Source organism: Lissotriton helveticus (assembly GCF_964261635.1).
Source record: "Lissotriton helveticus chromosome 1_1 unlocalized genomic scaffold, aLisHel1.1 SUPER_1_unloc_9, whole genome shotgun sequence".
Classification (NCBI taxonomy): domain Eukaryota; kingdom Metazoa; phylum Chordata; class Amphibia; order Caudata; family Salamandridae; genus Lissotriton; species Lissotriton helveticus.
In genome coordinates this window covers 701,501-718,682 of record NW_027611736.1, presented here as the reverse complement: position 1 = coordinate 718,682, position 17,182 = coordinate 701,501, and the positions used below count along the sequence as shown (strand labels likewise).

General features: G+C 45.1%; 1 pseudogene; it reads right to left on the bottom strand.

Moving 5' to 3' along the window:
* LOC144806604 (uncharacterized) overlaps positions 1 to 17,182 on the bottom strand; it is a 129,583-nt pseudogene that overhangs the window by 45,083 nt on the left and 67,318 nt on the right.

The window sequence follows — 17,182 nt, the reverse complement described above, 5'->3', positions numbered from 1 at the left end:
AGACAATAAAATTTGTTGGCAGTCTAAGAAAATGGATGAGGTTTTACGCTATGCAAAGTTTTGCGAGGATGAGATGGCAGACAAACGAAAGGCTCTGAAAGAGAAAGTCATGTGGGCACAGGTAAAGGTGGCAGAACAACAGGAAAAGCAACTGAATAAAATGAATAAGAATTCCCAAAATCAAGGCTCTGGGGGTGGAGGGAAGCCCAAAGTAAAAATGAGCAGAGAAGAAGCTAATAAGAAATTTCCCTGTCACCAGTGCGGAGAAATTGGGCACTGGAGAGACGAATGTCCATATTTACAACATGGTAACACCCAAACCACTGATTTAACTCCACAGACGCAGAATGAGAAACAAAGAAAGACCCAGCATCAGGTAAAGGCAAGTCAATTGCCCCGAGCGCCAAAACCAAATTATAAAGGGAAAACACCACAGGGTGATGATATAGAAATCTGGGGAGGCAATGAGGATAGAAATGCAGCAACTTCGCAATTTTTGTTGAATGACACTTTTCTCTGTGACGATCAATACTGACGGGGCCTGAGAGGGGAGGACGAGGAGTGTGTACTTGGCGCCTCCTTGCCGGTAGACCAGTCAGGGCCATACATTGAAGGAAAGGTTGATGGAAATGATGTCACCTTTCTCTTGGACACTGGTGCTACCCGTTCTACTGTGAGAACAGCGGACGTTCCAAACCTACCACTCTCGGGAGAAGCAATCCAAGTAGTGGGCGTGTCTAATCAATTGATTAGTACCCCAGTTACTGAGCCCATGGAGATCACAATAGGGAATTTCAAAGAAATGCATAGATTTGTAGTTTGTGATACCAGTCCAGTAAACTTACTGGGACGCGATTTGTTGTGCAAAATGAAGTGTACTATCTTTTGCACACCAAAGGGCGTTGAAATTCATACCCCAGACGAGGATGGCATATACAAATTAATGTTAATTAGACCAGACTCAGAAATTAAACAAATGACTATACAAGACTTACCTGAAGAACTCCAAAAGACAGTGAAACCAGAAGTATGGGACTTTACTGGAAAGGATGTAGGTTTAATGGCAAATGTAGACCCAATCAAAATAGCCATGAAAGAAAATGCAGTTTATCCCAATACCAAGCCCTACAAAATGAGTACAGAAGTGAGAGCAGGAGTTGCCATTGAAATAAAAAGATTGCTAGAAGCAAACATCATACAAGAAGTGATGAGTAGCCCATGTAATTCACCCATAATTGGAATCAAGAAACCTAGTGGCAAGTATAGGGTAGTGCAGGACCTGAGAAAGGTAAAACAAATCGTGGTTCCATGCTGCCCTATTGTTCCAAACCCAGCAGTGATCCTGTATCAGATTCCCTGGGATGCTGAGTGGTTCACTGTGATAGACCTATGTCATGCATTCTTTTCGATCCCATTGCATCCAGACAGCAAATTTCTTTTCTCATTTGCATTCGACAGTCACGTGTTCGTTTGGAATCGTGTCCCTCAAGGGTACACAGAAAGCCCCTCGATCTTTAATCAGATTCTGAAAAAATGTCTTGAATCTTTAGTTTTACTGGGAAAATCTGTTTTGGTGCAATATATAGACGACCTCTTGGTGGCGTCTAAGAGTCAGAGAGATTGTGTTGTTGACACCATTGACTTACTGAATCACCTAGGTGAAAAGGGACATAAAGTATCTCCTGATAAATTGCAGTTCTGCACAAAGTCAGTGAAATATCTGGGGCACGAGATAGAAAAGGGCATCAGAAAAGTTACCTCAGAGTGAGTCAGAATAATTCGGAACATGCAGTTACCCCGTACTCAGAAAGAAGTCAGAATGTTCCTTGGGGTGGTAGGTTACTGCAGGCAATGGATTGTGGGATTTGCAGTCCTGGCAAAGCCTTTGATAAAGATGACAAAGAAAGGAGCAAAGGACCCAGTGGAATGGGATGATGAAAGCTTAACAGCATTTACTAAATTACGAGAATGTCTGTGCACAGCCCCGGCTCTAGAGATGCCTGACTATTCCAAGGAGTTTGCACTATTCTGTGACACACGAGATAATTGTGCACTATCAGTCCTAACTCAGGAGCATGGTTTGACTAGATGTCCAGTGGCATTTTTTTCTGCCACTTTGGATCCAGTGGCTACTGGATTCCCCGGATGTCTGAAAGCAGTAGCTGCAACTTGCACGAGTCTAGAACAGAGTGAATCTATTGTTATGGGACATCCTGTAACTGTGTATGTTCCACATGCGGTTGTGATTTTACTGACCAGAACTAAAACTCAGTATCTCACCCCTAGTCGGCTGACTAAATACGAGAGGATTCTCGTGGGTGCTGCGAATGTAGTCATTACTCGGTGCAACATTCTGAATCCAGCCACCTTGCTGCCTGACTCAATGACTGCAGAAGCAAAGGGAGAGGACGAGCATGACTGCATTGACCTGACAGAATTTAGTACTAAACCACGTCCAGACATCAAGGAAATGCCCTTGCCTGTGGAAGATGAAGAACTGTTCGTGGATGGCTCATGTATGAGACACAAACTTGTAGGCCTAAGCGCTGCTTATGCTGTAGTCTCAGTAACAGGCATTGAAGAAGCATCCTGTTTATTTGGAGTGAAGTCTGCACAAGTAGCCGAATTGATTGCATTGATAAGAGTCTGTAAAATTGGGAAAAACAAAAAATGAACAGTATATACTGGCAGTCAGTACTGTTATGGGGTTGTGCATGACTTCGGCCAATTGTGGCTACAGAGGGAGTTTCTGACTTCTTCAGGTACTCCCATTAGAAATGGAAAAGTTGTACAAGATTTACTGGAGGCAATCCAATTGCCAGAAGAATTGGCAGTGGTCAAATGTGCTGCTCATAAATCTGGCATTGATCATGTGACCGTAGGAAATCGATTTGCTGATGAAGTGGCCCAACATTGTGCCAGACATCACATGTCTGTAAATGTTAAATTGGGGGGACCTGGAAACAGCTGCCAACTTATGGTGTTTGAGGATGTGCCTACCTGGGAAGAGTTGAGAGATTGGCAGCATGCTGTGCCATCAAAAGAAAAGGAAAAATGGAGGAAACTTGGTTGTCGCCAGAGAAGTGAGGATGGTGTCATTGTGGGCCCAAATGGTATGCCTGTGTTGCCTAGACATCTGCTTGCTTCTATGGCCAGACTGATACATGGAGATTCACACACTGGTAGGGATGCCATGGTTCTGGTTTTCCAACAAACATGGTACAATCCGAAGTTCAGGGAGGTAGCAGAGTCGCTATGCCAGAGGTGCTTAACATGTCAGCAGTTCAACGCTGGGAAAAGAATAGTAGTTGAATTAGGGAAAATTGGGAAATCAGGTGGTCCCTTTGTAAGAGTACAGATTGACTTCATCACCCTGCCTCGTTGTGAGGGAATGAGATATGTCCTTGTCATTGTCTGCCTGTTTTCCAAATGGGTGGAAGCCTACCCTGCCAAAAAGAATGACGCCATAACCGTAGCCAAATTGTTACTGCGAGAATTAATACCTAGGTTCGGGGTCCCAGTCACAATTGAATCAGATAGAGGCAAACATTTTCAGAATGAGGTAATCGATCAGCTCTGTAAAGCATTCAAGATCACACAAAAGCTGCACTGTGCATATCGTCCAGAGGCTTCTGGAGTGGTGGAACAGATAAATGGCACTCTAAAATCGAGATTAGGAAAGATGTGTGAATCTACTGGCATGAACTGGATAAATGCTTTACCTCTTGTTCTGATGGGACTCAGAAGTATTACAGACCGAAACACAGGCCTGAGCCCCCATGAAATCCTGATGGGAAGAGTGATGAGACAAGCATGGGTACCAGGACATAAACTGATAAACATTTCTGATGATTTGGTACTTGAGTACTGCAAGCAACTAGGTGACCAAGTGCGTTCTATCTCTCGCCAGATTGGGGAAGACGCCGTCGCCAATCCAACAACTCCAGTCCATAAATTTGTTCCAGGGGACTGGGTTGTGGGTTGTAATCAGGAAGTATACTCGTTCAGATTGCCTTGCACCGAAGTGGGGACAACAACGCCAAGTGATACTGGTGACCACGACAGTGGTGAAGTGTGCCGGCGTCCCGAAGTGGATCCATGCCAGCCATGCCAAGAAGGTAATAAGAGACGAAAAGAAGACTGACGCTGAAGGTTGTCCAGCTGAGGGGTCTCCAGACGATGGTCCTGAAGTAGCTGATGACGAACAACCGAGCACCAGTCGAGATGAGTGGATACCCATAATCGATCTGACTAACGACCCCATCAGAACAAGCAGTCAAACCTATGCAGACAGAGAGTGGGATAGAGAGGAAGAGACAGGCACAGGCGAAGACAAACAGATTATTGAAATCCATGAAAAATCTGAAGGTGAAGAAGGTCAGACAGGGACAGAGCAAGTGATTGACACACCTCCACAAACTCCTGAAGTTGAAAAGGGACAGACCAGAACTAGTGTAAAGGTTCAAGCAGAAGAAAATCAAGGGATCGAAGTGCTTGAACAGGATCAGATAGAATTAGAAGAACGTGTTCAGGACACAGAAATAAAGACGCCCGAAAGCCAAAACCAGAATATACCTGAACCAGGCCAGCTTAGTAACCAGGCAGAAGAAATAGAAATAAGACCTGGGACTAGTCAGACAGGAAGGGAAGAAATAGAAGCAGAAGTGCCACAAACAAATGAAAATAAAAGAGCATTAGAAGAAAGCCAAATCACAGTGCCAGCTAAAAGACTCAAGAAAAAGAAAAACATCGAACCCAGATATATTAAGAGACTGAGACTGAGACTAAAAACAGTAGAAGAAAAACTTGAGCAAAGAAGGAAAAGTTCACGTATTGCAGCGCAAGCTGGAGAAAGTTCCAAAAGAAGAAGTGATCGAATAAAAAGACTGAACGAAAAATATCAAGATCCTGAATGGACATATTTGATCTTGGAGGAGTTTGAGGATCTTGATATAACTGACGAAAGTGACGAAGAACAGACAGCTGATCATTCGGCCGAAGAAGACGAACCACCCTGAAGTTGCGCAGTGTAAGCTACCTGTGCAAAGTTACAAAGAGGGGTTGAAAACTTCTTCTGAACGAAAATGTCTGATTCAAGTGTGAATGGAAGGCCTCGACGCAGTTGTTGTAAAACATGCTGCAAAGTATGTATATGTAATATAGCTATAGTGTTAATAATTTGGATAGGACTAACAGTTTTCATTCCTTATATGGTGAGCAAAAATACTAATATTGACCCTACACAGTCTGTGACCACTGACACTGAAGAACTGACAACACGAAGTGTAGAAAGACGTGAAAAAGCACTTAGACAAACGAAATCAGACTTAGAAGCACCAGATGAGGAAGGACTACATTATCATGGAGTTAAGAACCAAACACATCTAAATGTATTTGCAAACCTGTTAGTGCATTATGTAGAAACCATGGAGATAGAAGACTGCTATGTCTGCATGAAGCTACCCACTTCTGTAGCTGAAGGCGTGACTTATCATCACCTACCTTTGACCTATGGAATTTCCTGTAGTATTTTAGCTAGCTTATTTTACAAGAGAGGACCGTTACAGTACTACTACTCTAACTCTGACGTGATATTTTCTGAACTTCCAATATGTGGAAATCTGAATCCTGTACATACTAAAAGTGACGTTACACGTTATATGGGAGAATACTTTCTGACTATAGGTACCATAGACTTAAATGACGCACACAGAGATAACTTGACCTGTTCATTACATGAACAAGAAAAAATGTTTTTAAACATGGCAGAGAAAAGAAGGGAGAGTTTCCAAAGAAAGGCAAATGATAAAAGACAGAAAACTCCTAAATGGGCTGAAAACATGGAAAGCACCTCAAATGGTGGGGCGGGTCCTGCTTTGTTGCTGGATTTCGAGAGAAAAGGGAAACTCTGTCTTCACCGCGAAAAGACTAGTTATTATAATAACATTTTCATTGGTTCCAGTCAATGTGAACACAATTACAAGGTAATTGGAGGTTGGGGTTTCAAAAATGGGTCAGAACCTGTGTTTCCTGGAATTTATTATATATGTGGAAACAAGGCTTATTTCAAATTGTCGGATCACTGGTATGGAAGCTGCTACTTTGGCATTGTTTTCCCGAAAATATACCATGTGAATGAAATTGCTGGAAGCAATGAAAACACTGATGGCTTAGTGCGTAGTAAAAGAGAAAGCGTAGGAGAAATAATGGGTAGTATTTTAGTGCACTGATACCTGGAGTGGGAGTGGTTCTGAACACACACAGAATTTGCAAATTGTCTACAATAGTGGATGTGTTGTCTACTGACACAGCTCATGGATTCCTGCTGGTCAATACCGAAATGGTTGCGATCAGATCAATGGTTTTGCAGAACAGACTTGCTCTTGACACCTTATTAGCAAAAGAGGGCGGAGTCTGCCGGATGTTGAAAGTGCAACATTGTTGCACTTACATACCGGACAGAAGTGTACGAATCAAAAAGTATGTGAAGAACATTACTAATTTGGAAAAAGAACTCAAACCACTGGAGGTTGATAGTGCCTGGAAGAGACTTACTGATGGTCTCTCTGCTGTAGGTCATTGGTTTGCTAATTTAGGTAAAGGTTTATTGTTTAAGGTACTGATGCCAATTGGAGTGATAGGTTTCGTCATATTTCTCATATTTGTCTGTTGCAAATGCCGCAAACACAAAAAGAAATACACTGTGAATAAGAGAGGTGTGAAACGGAGTGTGGATGAACTTGAATTGGAAGACTTAAATAATCAGATTTACAAAAAGATGAAAAATTCTCACCCTAATAAAAATGTGAAAGAGAAATTGAATCGAATGCTGGAAGAAATGGAAATGCACAAAGTTTGAAAAGTTGGCATCTGGTTCCATTAGTTTGTGATGATAGTAAATATCATCAAAGAGGGGATTGATAGAGCAAGATTTTGCATATTACGCGACTTGCTTGAAATCAAGAACCTCGAATACTTATAACCCTATAACTCAACCTGTACGTCTTACTAATTTTCCTTTATCTTTATATTTGAGTGTCTTAGTGACGCTCGCCTATGTGTTTACTAACTCGATAACTCTTGTTCCTAAAATGGCCGCCGCTTGATGGGTTTCTTCTGCGCATGCGTTAGTCACACTCACGTGACGTGACGTAGTTGCAGTTCTGGTGGGAAACTGTGCGCCTGCGTACTTGCTCCTAAAATGGCTGTCTGTGTCCTAACGTGGTGAAGCTTGCGCAAAACGCTTTACGTTATTGTCTGTTGCACTAATTCCTAATGGCATAGTATATTTTTTATAGTAAGAAGTATAAAATAGCTATTCATAGTATACAGTGAATTCATTTATTTCCATGTTTTAATTTGTTTTCGCTTACTTTTCATGTACCGCGATATTGGGGGTCTGAGGGAGAAGCGAACCATCTTGAAAGTCCCTACGGCGCATGTCGCGCAGGCAGAGAGAAGGCAACCTTGAGCAGTGGAACTCAGCCAGCTGGCAGCCCCAGTCAAGATGCTCCTGTGAACGCAACCTCTGACCCAGCGGGATTGAGCTGAACTGTTCCTAACTCGCTACAAATGTTATTTTCTATTGTATTCTGTCAAATATCTCGTGAGAACCCCAAAATCACTAAGCGGTCCCATAAAATGCAAATTCAGGCTTGTAGACGTAAATTGTGATTGGTGTGTTAGCCTATCCTACCTGGGGACCAATCGAAATTGGGGATTCTGACACTTGCAACATTTGGGGGGTGGTACACTGACCTGAAAACAGTATAACTAGCCTAGGTTTAGCTAGAGAAATTGTCCGACTTGTCTGAATAGCTGACCTGTCACTGACCCAACGCACTCAATAGGTGATTGAATACAGAGCGCTGCGGAGCACTCTGTCCGAATTTGACCATAGACTCAAAGGTTTTACTAAACCTTAAGTGCTGGCGGAGCACTTTGCTGGGGAGTTCGCTAACCCAATCGGGGTTCTGACTGATAGCTGCAGAGAGGCTGGAGCGCAGGCGTTGCTTCCGAACTGCGGGTGCTGGTCGTTCCTTGGTGGTCCTGTCCTGATCCTAATCTGGGTTTCCTGTCCTGTCCTGGGGTGTCCATTCTGCACTTGCTGTCCCATTGATGACTGCTATTCCTTGGGGTATTTCCTGTCCTTGACTGATCCGTGGCCAGGGTTGGTTTTCACACCATTCTAGGTAAATATTTGCTGAAAAACTCTATACTGCACCTTCTATTTTTCTGTCTTTTGCTTCAATAAAGACATACCTTTGCATACGTTAAAATGTCCATGCTTTCTGAGAAGGCTTGTATGACTGACGTAGTTAGGGTCTGAAAAGGGAAGAGGAGCTGGATGTCATCTGCATATTATTATTATTATTATGCATTCTTATATAGCGCTCAATTACCCGTAGGTATCTCGGCGCTTGCCTTGGGAACCCGTCCTGGCTTTTCCCTATGAGATACCCGTACTGGGCATCCCCAAGGTGAAAGCCAGGCATCCCGCCGCGGGGGGGCCGTAGTGGAGATTAAGCAAGCTGATGCCCAGAGCTGCAGAGTGTGAACCCCTGATTCGAGTAGGTACCGAAACGAGAATTATCGAGTCTGTGGATATTTTGGGCTCAAGACCCTGCCGCGTCGGGAATTGAACCCTGGTCCCGGGTCTGACCTCTGCTTCAGGGTCTACTTCCTCTAACCAGTGAGCCACACTTCTTCACGGGACTGACACGGGAATGAAACCAAATGATCTCATGAGGGCCGCCAGGGGGGCCACATAGATGTTAAAGAGTGTGGGACTCAAACACGACCCCTGTGGCACCCCCTTGGTGAGTTCCACGGGAGTAGAGTGGAACAAACCCATACTAACACTCTGTGTGCGACCTGATAGAAAGCTCCTCACCCAGGACAGTGCCGAATCCTGTAGCCCCACCTAGGTCAGGCGCCTGAGCAAGATGTCATGTGATATCGTGTCGAATTCTGCAGACAGGTCCAACAGCACCAGAATCATTGAGTGCCCCTCATCTTGTGACATCCTGATGGTATCGGTCACAGAGAGGAGTGCTGATTCTGTGCTATGGTTGGGCCTAAAACCGGACTGCGAAAAGTCCAGGCCACCAGTTGATTCAATATAGTTCGACAGATAGGTGTTGACACATTTTTCTGTTATCTTGGTCAGGAGCGGAAGGAGGGATATGGGTCGGAGGTTTGATAAGTCACTCCATGGAATGGTGGAGTTTTTGCGGATGGGTCTTACCAGAGCCTTTTTCCATTCCCCGGGGACCCTCCCTTCCGAGAGAGAGAGGTTAACCAGAGTTTGGATGAAGGGCCGAGTGATTTGCTCAAGGAAGGAATCAGTCTAGCAGGAATGAGATCTGAGGGGGAGCCAGATTTAATACGGTCCATAAAAGCCTCTATATCGCTTAGACTGACTGCTGGAAATGCCGTAAGCAGATCAGAGCCAGTGGCCAGTGGGTCACCTTATGAGCCCCTGTACAGTGTACAATAGGTACCCAGGGCAAAGGTGCATCCAAGGCCTACCAGGGGCTACAGCATATCTTTTGCCACCCCTGGCTGGCCATCCAAACTGACACAACTGGCTGATCACTCAGCTGGGGCAAGGTCGTGTAATCACCCCTTGCTTAGATATAGTATTCCTATGTCTAAACCTATATCTGGACACATATGCACCTATAAGTCACTCCTATGGCAGGCCTTAACAATCCTGAGTGCCGCTCGCAGTCGTATCTTGCCGCCACTGAGGGATTTGTACCTGCTTTGCCTCATCGTGACTTTGGGACTATCGTTCCCCTTGCTGCCAGCGAAGTGCTGCTGGACTCGGGGGTCCGGGACAGCGAGGCCCACAGGTCAGCGCGTCTCTCACATCACGCGCACCTGCTGCCTCTTCCCGTGACTACTCCTCCTACCTCTATTAGAGGTTGGCACATTACGTTACCGCGGGACGCGCGCGGGCCGAAGCGCGGGGCTAAGCCCGGGCAAAGGGCGGGCTGTCTGAGGCCGTCCGAGGTCGGCCGAGGTTGGGTTGGGCCACCCCCCTTTTGTTTGTCTTGATGCTTTAGTTTATCCAGGGAGGTATTGTTGTTCATCTTTGGTCGTCTTTAATACCTGTTGCCCCTCGTTATTATTTTGAATCATGCCCTTACGTTTGGGAAAAGAAAGATCAGTACAATTGCAGACGTGTAGTGGGGTGGTAACTGGCCCCCTAGATGCTTTCATAACCAGGGCAACCGGTATCTTGGAAAAGGAGATAGCCTTTGCCGAAAAACACCTATCGCTAGATCTTATTACGGGGAAGCGCTCCTCTATAGGTCGTCTTGCAACAGTGGTTAGTCCCCAGGCATCCACTATGATTCCTATCCTGACTTTGGACACAGTGTTGGTGGATGTTCATCCAGAGGTTGAGAGATCATTTTTGAACTCAACCGAGGGTGGCTCACAATCCAGTGTCTCCATAGGTAGTGGGGGTGGGGAAAGTGTGTTAATTGCTAGTCCAATTCAATTGGATCCTATTACTGGAGAGTCCCAACGGAATGTGCCCTGCAAGAGGAAGAGAAGTAAGGGCCCTCAGAAGGGGGGTACTTCTAAAATACCTAAAATAAATAGCATACCCCAGCCCATCTTTGTCCCCAAAACTATTATCAGCTCCCAGCCCGCATTGGTTACAACGAATTCTTTGTCCCCTCCTCAACTACCACCCAGGAATTTAGTCATTAGCCCGGAGTGTTCTAGTAAAGACGATTGTCTTTTAAGTAAAATGGAACTATTAGTAAAATCACTTATGTTACCACTACTAGAACGAACCAGACTTATGAACTCGAAACTGGACTTATTGGAGAATCTTGTAAAAGATAATACTGGTATATTAAATAAGCTAGTAAATGTTCAAGCTACACCTCCTATTCCAACTAGTATATCTAATCCCCCGGGTGTCGCTGTTACAACTAAGCGGCCACTTCAGGCTCCCGTTAAACAACCAAATATTCAGCCTGCTATAAACAATCCTGCTGGGGTAACCTCTAGGGGTGGGAGCTTAAAAGCTGATACAACGCAAAATACCAAGTCTTCAACAGTTGCCCAAGCTCTGAGCCTTGCGAGGGGTAATTCCAAAATAACCACCGTGACCAAACCGAGGACCAGAGCTTTGGGGAGCCAAGATACAAATCCCTCTGCCTTGGGTCAGAAAGTTCATAAACAGGGCCTTCCTTGTATTGACTTACCTTCTGAGGCCACTCCTTATACGATTGTTCTAACAGGTGTCTCATCCCTCAGGGAAGACACACCCGAATCAGAAATAAAGTCGTTTTTTGGTTAAATAAAAACAGACCCCTCCCACCATCTTCTGCCCCGGAGATACTGAGTGTCAGAAGAGTAAACTGGGTGGGACCCTGCCCGAAGGACCTGGAAGGCGATTGTATCCTTATTAATTTCAGGGATCCTTGGGTGGTGGATTTTATACGTAGGGAAGCTAGATTTGGGAGGATGGGGGATGTGCAGTCTTTGGGCCTCAGTTATTTTTATCCTAAAAGAAATAACTTCCCCTTTGCCAACCCCCTAATGCCCAGAAGAACTTACGGGAGATTTCCAATAGATAGGAACACATACACCCCATTCATTCCACATTCGTTTAATCGCTTTGAAGCACTCTCTGGTTTGGAGGGTATTGATTGACTCCGTCTTGCATCCGGCGTAGAGAGTCACTCTGGTAACCTTGATCATGGGGAAGCTGACCTACCTAGTATAACATGTTTAGCCAATCAGGAGGGCGGGCATATGATGAAGATGGATGTGGTTGCTGGGAGTGTTTTAGAGGGTAATTCCCCGGACGGTACTCTATCTATTGACGGTGGGGATCTAGGACGAGAGTTGATGGCTTTGAACTATGAAGCCCCTTCCCCTCAGGATATGGCACTCAAAATAGCATCATGGAACATTGCAGGGATTAAAGGGAGAATAGCCTCAGATGACTGGGTAGATTTTGTTGATTCCTTTGATATTTTATTATTTCAAGAGAGTTGGGCCCCGGAACCAATCTTTCGAGCAGGTTTTCTTAATTTTTATAAACCGGCCATCAAGGGTACTAAGGGCAGAGCATCAGGGGGTTTAGTAATTTGGGTTAGGCAGTCCATCAGCTACAGACCGGTGGAAATCTTAGTAAAAAACCCCGATATTCTGGGGATCAAGTTATGTAGGGAAAATCATCAGGACATTATTCTTATCAATATATATGCTCGAGGCCTCCCTGGCGGGAGAAGCCCGGCTATTATCGATGAGTTGGACTCCTACCTAGAATCGATTGGGAGAGATAATTTAATACTCATAGCGGGGGATCTAAACTGCACCTTCGAATCCCTGAAGAGTGAGGGTGAGGATTTGTGTTCTGAGGAAGACGCTATATGGAACATTCCGAACTTGACACTTAATTATATTAACAAGGGTTCCGAGGCTGCTTTGCACTGGTTAGGGCTGTGCTTAGAGTGGGGATTGAGAGCGGCCAATGGTCGTACGATTTCTGACAAGGCTGGTCATCCTACTTTTGATAATGGGGCTAGCAAAAGTAGAATTGATTACATTTTGGTAATAAAAATTGAGTATTGGTCCCTCCTGGAAGACATGGTAGTTGTGGATCGTCCTGAGAGTGACCATAACCCGTTGTCTCTAAGTTTGAAGCTCTCTGGTGGCCTAGGCAGGTGTCCCGCAGCCATGTGTGTGACCGCAGAGGCTGTTTTAACTAACAATAGAAGGAGGGTCAGATGGTGTAGGGTCCTGGCGGATCCCGCCATGTTAGATGACATATCCCTGGAAGTTTCACCAACCCTGAGTGCCATACATGATCTACCTTCTAATATGGAAGTAGTTCATCAGATTAGTGATCTACATGAGCAGTGCTTTAACAAACTGAAGGCTCTCCTTACCCTACCTCCAAAGCTTGGGAAAGAGAAAATAATTAGCATCAGTAAGAAATGATATAACAAAAAATGCAGGGAGGCATATAGCGGGCTCAAAAAAGCTATTAAAACCAGAGTAACACTTGATATTAAACTGGCGCGACAAAAGTACAAGAGGGTACAGTGGGAGGCGAGGAGAGAGTGGGACGAGTGTTATTGGTCAGACTAAGTTCTGGGAAGTTGTTAAATGGGGCAGAAACCCAGACTCAGAATTCCCAGTTAATTATGTCTCGGCGGAAGCATGGATGGACTTTTTCTCGTCCCAGTTTAAAGACCCTGAATATGAACTTTGTGACGCCCGGTGGATTGGGTCCGAGCCCCTTCTTCTACTTGTCATCCTTTGGTGTTTACGAATGATGACACCGAGTCTGCACTTCGGTTGGTTCAAGCAGGGAAGGCTCCCGGGATGGATTGTATCCCGGCTGACCTATTTAAACATGACCCCCAACTCTGGGTCCCTTATATTACTCAGGTTGCTAACGCTATTGCCAAGGGGGCAAGGATTCCGGAGTCTTGGAAAGGAGCTGAAATTCTTCCCATTTTTAAAAAGGGGGACCGATTGGTCCCTGGTAACTATCGCCCCATAAGTCTCGTAGATTCCCGGCAGAAAATTGTTGCTAGGATGGTTCTTGCCAGGGTTCAAGGCTGGATGGAGATGGAGAGTATTCTCTCGCCATTACAGGCTGGATTTAGATCAGGCACCAGCACCATCGACCAGGTCTTCCGATTTGTTCTGATATTCTGGAAGGTGGTGCTGTTGGACCATCTATGCCGCCTTTGTGGACCTTAAGTCCGCCTTCGACCTTGTGCCCAGGGCAAAATTGTGGGCTGTCCCGGGTAAGTTAGGTCTGCAATCCGAACTCCTCGAAATCCTAGTAAGACTCCATGAGGGCAACTTCGCTAAGGTGAGGTGGGGAGACAGGGGCAGGTGAAGGACAGTTTTTCCGTCACAAGGGGTGTCCGTCAAGGGTGCGTTTTGGCACCTACCCTTTTCCTATTATTTATAAATCAGGTGGTGAAGTTTTTCGCAGATACTCCAACTGATGCACCCACATTGGGCGGGACTAAGTTCCCATTACTCATCTTTGCAGATGACACATTAATCCTCTCTAAGACACGTAGTGCTCTTCAAAAAGCGATTAATAGATTTGAGGATTTTTGTAACCAAAATGATCTGCAAATAAATGTGAGCAAGACCAAATTCATGGTTTTAACTAAAAATAGCCCTATTAAAAGTCATGTCAGCATGAATGGAGTCGCTCTAGAACAAGTGGATGTTATGACCTATCTTGGAGTGACTTCAGACTATCGCCTACGATGGAACCCACAGGTTGATGCTCTCCACTTAAGATCTGTACGCCTTTTGGGTTGCCTAATCCAGGAGCAAAGAATGTCTTTGACCAAAAGGGTCTTACCAGTACTAAAGATTTTTGAAGCAAAAATCAGCTCTGCAATTCTCTATGGGGCCGACCTATGGGGTTTTATGCATCTAACCCCATTAGTAAGAGCTCAAAACTAATTTTTGCGCAAACTGGTAGGTTTACCCCAACCCACACCAATTAAACCCCTTTTGTTGGATATGGGCTGTAAGCCGATAAATGAGATGGCACGGTACCGGCTCGTTGCATTGTGGAGACGGATCTGGACGTCGCCGGATCTTAATCTCTTTGCCAACGAACTAGCGGAAGTGAGATCAATCTTGGGTTCTGGCAGTATCCCATGGTTCCGGGAGGTGAAACTAATCTTGGAAAGTATGGGACTTAGCCAACTGTGGGCTAACCCGGGGTCTACCGCATTCCCCTCTAAAAAAGAATTTAAAGAGCTCTTCTGGGCTTCTGTTAGACACCAATTTGTTGCACTGGCAGATGCTACTACCCTAACGGGTCGATTCCTGATGCACAAATTGGATCCCATACTTGAAGACTACTGGAATGTTATTACCAGGAGCCTGGACAAAAAATGATACCATCAGTTTAGAGTTGGGTCTTTGCCAGTAAGGTCCTTCTCCAAGAAATGGGATCGTTATACAACAGAGTACTGTCCCTGGTGTAATGACCAAAAAGAGAGTGTGGGTCATTTTTTCTTTGCCTGTCCGGCCTATGCAGCCCCAAGGAATAAATGGATTAGGCCCATTTGTCGTCAGTTGAACATTGGAGGGAGTGCAGAGGCATTATGGGTTCTAAGAACAAACACCTCAGAGATGGTGGTTATAGGAGTAGCAAAGTACCTAGGGTGGGCTTGGGTCATCAGAGCTAGACACCTTCATGTACATTGACTACATTTTTAAATTTGGATTTTATTTCATACTTGGGGCCAGATGTAGGTAATTCCTATTTACCAACTCTTAAGTAACGACTCATACCGAATCGGTATTTAAGAGTCGGTAAATAGGAAGGAGGCAGATGTAGGTAAAAAATTACCGAATCTGTAAGAGTCGGTATTTACCGAATCTGTAAATACCGATTCGGTATTTCACATTGATTCCTATGGGCCTTGCAGCCCATAGGAATCAATGTGAAATACCGATTCGGTATTTACAGATTCGGTAAATACCGAATCCTGCAAGGGTGCAGGGGGTGTCACTTTGACACCCTCTAGCACCCCAAGTACAGGCATGTGTGCCATGTGGCACACAGACATGCCCTAAGGGCATGTCTGTGTGTCACATGGCACAGGTGTGCATGCACAGATGTGCATGCACACCTGAATTCGGTATTTTACCACCCAATAGGATTGGGTGGTAAAATACCGAATCTTAAGGGCCTGTGGCACACTTGGGAGTGTCACCTACATATGGATTTACAGTATCGGTATATTTACCGATTCAGTAAAATACCGAAGTGGTAAATTTACCGAATCTGTAAATATACCGATTTTGTCAATTCAGACCCACCTACATCTCAAAAGCCAAATACCGGTCGGTAAGGGCCGAAATCGGCCGTTACCGACCGGTATTTGGCGACCTACATCTGGCCCTGAGTCTTTAAAATTTACTGTTTAATTCTTGTCTTATAAAGTGAATTGTTTTGGATGAAATTTGATGTGTTAAGTTATATGTATATATGATCTGGTTTTATTCCTTGTATGTAGATTGTCTTTTATGATGTAAAAATCGAAATAAAGACGTATGAACTGAACTGAATCCTGAAGGCAGAGTGCTTGGTTTTATGTGAGATGGTGCTCTAGCATGAGCTGAGCCTGTCTGCAGCTTTCAGAACCATGTCCTTATAGCTGTTCCAGGATATTGCCATACCATATACTCTTAAGTGCATTAAAATCCTCGCTGTTATTGCTAACTTTGGTTTGGCTTTATCAAAACATGTCGTGTAAGGTGTCATACGCTTTGGAATACTACCCCCTTGCCAGTTCTGGTGATGGGGGTAGCATTCCACCCTTCTAGAGGGAGAAGACATGTTACTTTCCTTAATCCCGGTTAAAGTTAACCAGAGCATTAGCATGACAAAATGGATGCTGCTGCCACAGACACAAGCAGTACAAAAGGGGGTGGTGATGGACGGAGCATCTGAATCAATCAAACACTCACATCCAGTCAAAAGATCTGGGTTTAATCCATCACCGTTCTTTAGCCCACTCTGCCACCCCAGTTCAGACATGGCTATATGCAAATCAGTCTGACCCTGTGCCTCATGGCAACAGTCCAGCCCGAACTGCCAAGCCATGCCTTCCCTGGACCGGAAACAAGCTTCCGAGGACCGGTTTCTGGCATTCCAGCCGTCTTCAGCCCGGCTTGCTTGAATCCAGTGGCAAAGTGAGCAAGGGACTCACGTCTGAGCATACCCTGCCACACTTATGGCGGCCAAAAGCGGTACAAAAGGGGGTGGTGATGGACGGAGCATCTGAATCAATCAAACACTCACAACCAAGTGGAGAAGTGTGGCTCACTGGTTAGAGGAGGCAGACCTGGAAGCAGAGGTCAGCCCGGGACCAGGGTTCAATTCCCAGCTTGGCGGGGTCTTGAGTCCTAAACAAATGTCCATGGACTCGACAATTCTCGCTCCGGTGCCTACTCGATTCATGGGTTCACACTCTGCGACTCTGGGCAATAGCTTGCTTAATCTCCACAACGGCCCCTCGTGGCGGGATGCCTGGCTTTCACCTTGCGGATACCCTGCCGGGGTTATCTCACAGTGGAATACCAGGACGGGTTCCCTAAGCAAGCGCTTAGAAACCGCTTGGTGTTTTGCGCTATATAAATTCCTGTACAT